A 9,513-nucleotide genomic window follows, 5' to 3' on the forward strand; every position below is an offset into this window, starting at 1 on the left:
TATATCCCCTTTCACATCAATTTCATATCAACTCAGAATCATATCAAATCAACTCGGAATCATATCAAATCAACTCGAAATCACCCCAAATCAACTTGAAATCACTCAAAATTGGTCCTAATCAACCCAAAACATATCAAACATCCCAAATCAATCATCATTTATCTGCTCCTAGGCATTGTTGTGGCTTTCAGTGCCTTGGAAACCTATCAACTTATCAATCTTATCAATCTGACCTTAGTACTATCATGGCTCTCAGTGCTAAGTCAAACTATCATTCATGTCATTCAATATTTGATGTTTTTGAGGCTTTCAATGTTAGATCATGGCATCATCAACCATTTTAATAATATTGATAGTGTTCGTCAGTGTTATTATGATCAAACCTTATCAACCAATTTCAATCCTATAGCATTTACAATGTCGGTTAAATGTTACATATCAATTAATTCATGTCATGTGTCCTTGGAATGTTATAAACTTCAATCAATAAATCTAGCCATGGCTTTGGTCTACCTTCCATCATCTTATTTGATATCCATCATCGTCACATTTTCATCAAAAGATACGGTCACATTCATTTAATCAATTTGGCCAATCATCTACTAATTTTCTCTATAGAATTAAATAACCCATAATTTAATTCTATTATTCTCATTAATTATTCTTCCTAATTATCATCCTCAATCAATTAATTTTATTAATTAATTAATTCATTATCTGCAAACCATGGAAATTTATAATTTCCTAAGTTCCATTTTCCATCATTAATTCCATTTTCTACTAATTCTTATTTTGTGGAATAAAAGGGTTTTTAATTCAAATATTCCATAAAATATTTCATCATCATGACACTTGGATGTGACACCTCATGGATTCTCCTTTGACACTTGGGTGATATTTTTCATAATCAAATATTCTTATCTCTTACGCATGTCCCTATTTGGCTTATTCGTCATAGACTCTTGGCTTTAAGTGGGTTGAGGAATCTTATGACGCGTCATAGATTCTCTTCCAAATTTGACTCTCATGTGTCATAAGAATCTTACTTTTGGCATATTCTGTCATGTGCATCATAGGAATCTCTTGCCACATCGCATGTCTATGGTTGAAAAATCCAATGCCCTCACTTTGAGTTTTGATTATAAAATGAACACTCTTTCTCTCATCTTGGGTCTCTTGAATCCTAGAATGCTTAAGTCTTGAGTCCTTGAATCTTTGATTTTTTGAGTCTCTACTAGTTTTCATTTTGCATTCTCACTCTCACAATAAAATCACACTTCAAGTATTCTCATGGCTTTATCCCTATCATAGGATTTTGCTTCAATCTTGTGTGCACTATAGGCAAATTGGAGCTACAATCATTTGAAGAAGAAAGAAGGACATGGGAGCTACAAATGGAAAAGGGAGTTTTTGATTATGTTTGCTTTCTTTTGTTTAGTTTGGCTTTCATGGTAGACTAGTGGGTGCTAATACATGTTGATTGAGTTTTTGATTTGCTCATAGTGTGTTATGCTTCTAACCCATTTTTCTAGTCCTACAAAAAGCATTTATGGAAAATGCAAGTAGCTGAAATTATCTGTGTCATTTTGACACATTGTGGGTCAATATTTTCTTTTGCTACTTTTTATGGGGTAATGCAAAACAAATTGGTGCTTTTTAGAGGAACAGCAACCAAATTTTCTATAGGTTTGAGAAGGGTCTGCAGAGATTAGAGTTTATGAGAATTTTTGGAATTGAGAGTAAAGAGATGGTGGGTGAATGAAGTAGGAAGGAGCCTATGGGGGAAGTGGAAAAATGGAAAAATAGGGGTAAAGTTTGGGAAAAATTGGTGGAGGTATTGTAAATTATATTGAAAAACTCCATGGTTTTGACCCAAATGTAAAAAATAGCATGGTGAATTCATGAAAGGATGGGAACGTAAAAGTAAATGGTGTTTCTTTTCAGATCACTGAGGAAGTTGTTGCTACCATGTCTGAAATCTCGACAGAGGGTTTCAAATTCTTCAGAGACAAGAAGCTATGGACATATGCGATGAAGGATTTTGTAAAGAGCTTGGAGGAGAAGAATGACCTGGTAAAATGTGAGACGTACTATGAAATGGAGTTCATCAAGAAACTTTGGAGGTATGTCTTATGAGTTGTTATTGAGTACATTACACTAGATACCAGATTTGATCGAATGAGAACTTATCATTTTATTCTTCTTAATCACTTCTGGCATGATATTAAAATTTCCTTTCCATACTATTTATTTACATCTATGAGTAAGGTTATTTCTAGTTTTAATAAGAAACCCTCAGTGAATCTTGCTCTGTATGAGGGATTATTATTGTTAATTCATGAGTACTTCAAAGCTTAGACAATTAGCAATAACCTTTCGCATGATGTAGATGCTATTGAAGACACTAGCATCTCTAGTTTTTCTTCTGATTCTAATGACATCCAAAGTATTAGCTCTGAGGGGCAGGAGAACACTTCCTCAAGTAAGAGAGTTAAAGGTAAGAATATGAAGTCTCCTTCTTCCATAATCCCTAGAAGGAAGAGTCTTAGAGGACATGGGTAAAAAAATTTAGGCCAAGATGAAAAGGATTATAATTAGGAAGGGGAGGATATGGTTTTTGATGAAGAGGGAAAGGTGGAAAAGGTTAAAAAATTGGTAGATTTTGCAAAGAAAAAATGGAAGAGGGATATTGGTACGAATGAACATAGGGTTTTGAGCCAGGGGCTAGATGTGTTGACTATTCCACTTTTCCCTGTCCATCCCCATTTTCATCTCTAGGATTAGGATAAGGAGGATATTGGGCATGAGGGTGGTGAAGTGGTAGTGAAGGAAAGATGAAAAGCTTGGAAGAACTTCAAAGTCAAAATGACAAAAATGGGTATTATAAGAGAGGTTATGAATCCCTAGATTCTGGTTGATAATCAGGATCATACCCAGTTTGAAGACCGTATCAATCTTGCAATTGTGGCAATAACTGATAATGCAAGGGAGATGGATATGAATTTATTGAATAATGCTTGTAATAGCATGATCGATAACTTCAGATCAATCAAGTGGCTCTATCATGAGCTGGAAGAGTTTAGGGAGAAGATTGGACATATGGAGACAAACAAGAAAGAGCCAGGTTAGGATAATCAGAAGGACCAAGAGGATGGATTTAGCTTGGTCGAGTAGAGAATTCAAAATTTTAAAAACTACAACCATAACCTAGCGAATCAAATGATTTCCATTCTCAACTCGATCAATGACAACATTTTGTCCTTGACTAGTGTGTTAAAAGCCAGAGGTGCGCTGGGTGTGGATGATGATAAGGACAGGGAAGACCCAAAACTAGTGAGGATATGGCAACTAATATTACTTTCACTAGTATGGATCAGGATGTGCAGAAGACCCATGAGCAGATAGAAGAGGAGACTCACAAAGCCTATGAAGCTACTCAAACAATGTAGGAGCTCGAGTGGAAGACAGAAGAGTAATTTTCTTGTTTTGTCTATTGTAGATCAATGTTTGCTATTTTTTGTTAGTTTTTTCTTGTCTTGTTTTTTTGACTGGATGTTTTTTTGGCCTTTGTTTTTTGCTACGCTTTTTTCTTATTATCAACCATGTGACCTATCTTTTTTGGCTAGGCTTTAATTTCTTATTATCAGCCTTGGTTATGTAGTTACTTTTGGGTTTCAGGGTCCCTATAAAACATGTTTATCTTATCAAAAACATACTTATGAATAAAGCATATTGTAGAAGAGGAATAATCATGACTCATTGATGTTTGATGCCTAAAGGTAAGGGGATGGAAGAAAGTATATTTCTCTTGCTTCAAATTGTCCTTATGAGAGAAATACATTTTAGGAGAAGGATCAACATTATCTTTTAATATCTCACCCTTTGGGAGAGTTTCTTTGAATATATAGATTCTTCTTGTGCTAAAACTTGAAATTGAACAAGAAAATGTAGATAAAAAATCCATTGAAACTATAATTCAATGACTATGGATGAAACATTATTATGCTTTTGGATTGTTTTAAATAAAATGAGATGTAGTCTCAGAAGCAAATAGATGTGGGATGCAATTATTTTGTATTTTTTAAATGAAAGTATAGTGAATAAAATAATGCAATTGATGTAATGAAAAGTAAAACATATATATTTAGATGCATACAATGTTCTAAATAATGATCAAAATAATATTTGTAAAGTAGATATAAATGAAAAAGGATATCTAACACCAAAACTAGAAGGTGTAATAATAATGTGTAAGAATACATAAAATGTGAAAATGTAAAGAGAGGCCAAAGAAGGAGGATCTAACTACTTAATCAAGAAGGTATGTAATGTAAGAGTGATGAGTTTACTAAAATGTGATAGTGAAGAAGAACCAAGCATACATGATGATGTAATAGAAGAGAGATCTAACCTAGATACAAGAATTAGAACAAAGTATCTATTTAGATAGAAAGGAAGTCTAACAACAAAATCAGAATGAAAATGTAAGAAGTCGAGCTCACCAAAATGTAATATGTAAAATTTGGTACACCCTAATCATGTAAAAATAATATACCACACCCCACACATAAGTAGGAGGAACACTTAAATTTTTCCTCAAGGGAGATTCAATTAGTACAAAAGGAAGTACCAATGCATGATCTCCTTGATGTGAGCATCCCTTGGGTTTTGTTTCTTTTTTTTCCTAAGAGAAGGAATTAAAAATGAAATGTAATATAATTTATTAAATAAATTTCTATGAACTAAAAAAGAGAGGAATACTTAGCTTGAGCGATAGTAGAGGATGCACATTCAAATCTAAAAAATGTAATGTCAAATTGTGAAGAAAAAAGAAAGGATTTGAAACATGTACACTAGAATATAAAAACCCTAAAATTCTAGATGATCTAGGTAAGGGGTGACCTAGAGGGTAACAGATGACTTGGAGGGTAATAGATGTACTATAGGCTAAGGGAAAACCTATAAAGGATGAGTTTGATCATGACCTAGTATGCAAAAAAAAATTGAGATCTATAGCTCTAATAGAAGTGATAACCCTAGATTTAAAAATATAATCCTAAAAACATGTAGACCTATTCTTGTACACAAGAAAGGGTTTTTGTAGGGAGGGCTTGCCTTGTTCAAGCCTTGATTGAGGAATAAACCTTAAATTTGAATAAATATGAATGAAGGATTGTTAACATATGGTAGAAGAGAATCTAACGATAAAGAATATCATATTATTTTTGATGAAATTATGTTTAGTATATGATCAAGTATGTTAATTCCATAGCCTTTACTCAACACAAGAACCCAAAAGGAAATCATGTAAGACAAAAATGCATGTGTGTAGATTATTGCAATTCATCTTAATGATGGACTTAAAGATCTTAAATGCATGAAATTGAATATCCTCCTTAATGGACAACTCCAATGAAGAAGGAAGATAAGACTTAGGAGAAGAAACACATGATGAATGATGAAGATCATGAATGCTTGAATGATGGAAAATGAATACCTAGATTTCTTGAATACTCCTTGAATGCACTTTCTTGAGCACCTAAGACTAGATGATGGTCAAATTTGTGGATATCATTGATTTCTTGCATGAATGATGGATGTCGTATATGATCAAATAAAGTGAGAATGCCTCTTTTTATACCTATTATGGGAATTAAAGTTGAAAAGGTCTATTACAAAATGTAGGAAAAGGATAATATTTTTCATCAAGCCCAGGAACCAATGGCCCTTAACCTCTTGAGAAAGGATCAATCTTGAACCTTACCTATAGGTGCAAGCTCCTAGATAAAATCCCTAGATCCAAAAAATGTTATGGGGTTAGGATAAACATGATGAGCTATTCAAAAAAAATGGACATAAATGCATTTAAATCATATTTTTGTGATTAGAAGAATAAATGAGAAGCTGTGCATTAAAATTATTGTCAAATTAGATTTTTGAACAAGATTGGAAGAGGGAAAATGACCTTGGTTTTGGTAATTAAATGCAATAGGAGGTCTTGATGTACCAAACCACACTAAGGAGGTATAATAGGGTCTTACAAAGAAAGTGTGCACATTTGAAGATGATACACATTCAAGTGAGAACATTTAGATGATATGCCAAAAAACATGAAAGGTCTTGAAACTTAAAACTCTCTAAGGGAAGAATATTCAAAAGCATCAACCAAATAATCCATTGGAAAATCCTAAAAATTAATGGAAGCTAAAATATTTTCTAATAAAAAATCATATTCCATTGCACTATATTTTTTGTTAAGGTCCTCTTCTCTACACAAATTTTATAGACAAGTTGAAGATGTCTATATAAAATGTACAATAGATCTGTGGTACAAATATTATAGTGGATAAGGTAGTTCACTTGAACAAATAATTCTAGCACTACATTTATGTATGTCAAAATATACGATGAGGATGACTTCATTACTTCTCACAAGTACTAAAAATTTGGGTTTTTTAGGTCATTACATTAAAAGACCAAAGAAAGGGAACTCATAGCTTATATGATATATAATTTAAAATTTAATTTAATTGGATAACAAAAGGTTCATAATTTTTTTGATGGTAGGAAAGTATGTAAATGAATTATTTTTTCAATATCATTCTCTCCAAAAAAATTGATAATTCCTATTAGGTTGGGTAAAGATCTTTAAGATGCTTTATCATAGGATGAAATTTTCAAGCTAGAGGTACAATAGAATCAATTCACATGTGCTAACCATTTCCACTTTGTGGCTTGGGAAACACCATTTGGAACATTTTCCCTTTTATTAGTCTAGTAGAAGATTCCACTAATAGAAAACACAGAAAAAAGAACCATGAATAAAGTACAACATAAATGATAAATAATAAGATCTTGGAATCTATCCTAAAGTTATAATATTTTGATAATTATATTAGGATAGTAAATGGGGTGGGATATCATAGAAATAGAGCTGCAATCACATTAAACAATTGTTGTGTATAGGAAAAAATGAAGCCCGAGGTCTACATGAAAACATAATTCAATATCTATCTTCACAAAAATATCTTTAGATTATCTTCAAATGTGTCTAAACTAAAGTTTTTCATCCACTAACTTAGTATGAAAAATCAAAGGGAATTTGTTCTCTAATTCTAAGCCCAAAGGATTTCATCCTAAAGTGGTCAGACCACAATCCATACTACACAAAGACTAATAATTACATATAAAATGTATTTAATGATGCTTATAGATATAACTCTTTATAATAACCCTTGACTATTCATAAAACTTAATTTGAATATTATTTCATAATAATAATTAATCAAGAATTTCCCTTTACTTTTCTATTTGATATGTTTTTTGTCTTCTAGTTTGAAGACTAAAGGTCTTTGATTATTCTTAGTTTTATTTTTACTTCTTGTTCTATTATGATAGCTTGTGATAGCTGATTTTAGTTTTATATTTAATTTCATGTCTTTAATAACTATTTACAATTGCATCTCATTTTAAACTGTTAAAATTATTTTCTAAATATTTGATCTCAATTTGATTTTAAAGAAGGGACATTACAATCTACCTATCCTAATATTGTTAATCCTCAAGTAGCCATATATTTGTAAGCTAGATAATTTTTATGTTCTCTCATTTAGCATCTTCTTCATGAAGATATTTATATCAAACCAAATTCTCAATCATTGTTTTGTTTCTTTTCTTTCTTTATTTAAAATTTTAAAAACCTCAATAACCAAGATCAATTTTCCTTTGTCTTCTATTGAAAATAACTCTATAGAAGAGGTTATTTTACTATCCAATACATGTAATACCCCAAAATTGGCACATTGTCATGCTAAACCAATTCTGGTATATTTGATCAACCTTAGAGTCCTATTTTACTAGGCAATTCTAAATTTTGATAATCACTACTTGACCTAAGTGTCAAATGCAGAAAATCCCTAATCTTCATTAATTACATATTCTATTTAATTCCTAAGTCTAATCGAATTAGCAAAGGTAAACCTATAATTAATTTAATTTAATAATGAGTCCTAGCATTTTAATTAAATTAAATTTTTCCCTTTGGCTAAAATACACATGAAGAAATTAAATGTATTATTGAGTTTAATTATTCAATTAATTAAGATTATGCATTTATGAGGTCATATTTAATTTTATTGATAAAAATTTACTCTCCAAATCCTCTCTTCAGTTTCGAAATGTAAACTCTGAGTGGACTAAAATTGGAAAAGGAATTAAATAAGTTAACTCCTTATTCCACTCAAAAGCAATCAATTAACTTCATTTGCACAAGGAAGTTTCCATTCTAATTGAATCTCATTTCTAATCTCCACCATTCATTTGATTTGATCTTGATCGTTGATCAATTTTGGAATTCTATTTAAGAAATCCTTAATTCCTCATTTCAGAGGTTGCAAATGAATTGTATTGAACTTATGTTGAATTAATTACTCACATATTTACATTCATAACTTTGTTAATCTTGCATGTTAATCTCATTTAGTTTAATATGCATTCATTTAGATTAATCGTTCTTTATTACTTCTAGATTAACTTGCATCTCATTTAGATTAATCTTGCATTCTCATATCGATTAAATCCTTCATTCTAGATGTCTAGTTGCTAGCTTCTCAATCTAAGAGATAAATAGCAAAATCATTCTAGTTAGGAGGCTACAGATTGACCTGTTTATTATTTCAGATGAACAATCCCATGTTCATTCCAAGATGATTCTTCAAATAATGATCATGTTGAAGTGTGTGTGAATATAGATGCCCACATTTCCCACTCACATTTTTGGCACCCACTATGGTGTTGAACCTGATATTAGCCTCAAATTCTCACTTTTCAAATACTGACTAATTTTTGCCTGTGGGTTTTTTTTTAAAAAATCATATCTCCTAAAAGACATGGAAATTATTAATGAAATTTGTTTTGAAAGTTTATCTTGGTGTGTTCAATATATTAAAAAAAAAATTAGGTTTTTTTGGATTGATTTTTATGATTTTTTCATTAAAATAATCATTTTGGGCTCAAATCATAAAATAGGGGAAATTAATTTTTTTCTCTAGATTTATATAAACATGCGCAACTCAAAACAAAACAAAAAAATCATATATTTTGGATTGATTATCAATTTTTTAAAAATTTGATGTTATTTTTCATTAAAAAAAAAATCATTTTGAGCACAAATCATCGAACTAAACAATGAAATGTTTTTGTAGGTTGATATGGATATGCGCGGCTTACCAAAAAAATTTAGATTTTTTTTATCAAAATTCTATTTTTAAATAATTTTTTATGATTTTTTTGTAAAGAAATCATTGATCACCCAAATCATGGAATTTTGATCTAGAACTTTTTTTGCAAATTTGGGACACTTTCAAGACCTCCAATTTTGTGATGCTATCAAGAGCTCACAGTAAAAAAAATTAGATTTCTTTGCTCTAAATTCTATTTTTAATTTAAAAAATTATGTATTTTCATAAAAATAATTAACTAATGATGCAAATCTTGGAGTTTTAATCAAAA

Source organism: Cupressus sempervirens, chromosome 1, assembly GCF_028749045.1.
Source record: "Cupressus sempervirens isolate cs-2001-9-10 chromosome 1, ASM2874904v1, whole genome shotgun sequence".
NCBI lineage: Eukaryota > Viridiplantae > Streptophyta > Pinopsida > Cupressales > Cupressaceae > Cupressus > Cupressus sempervirens.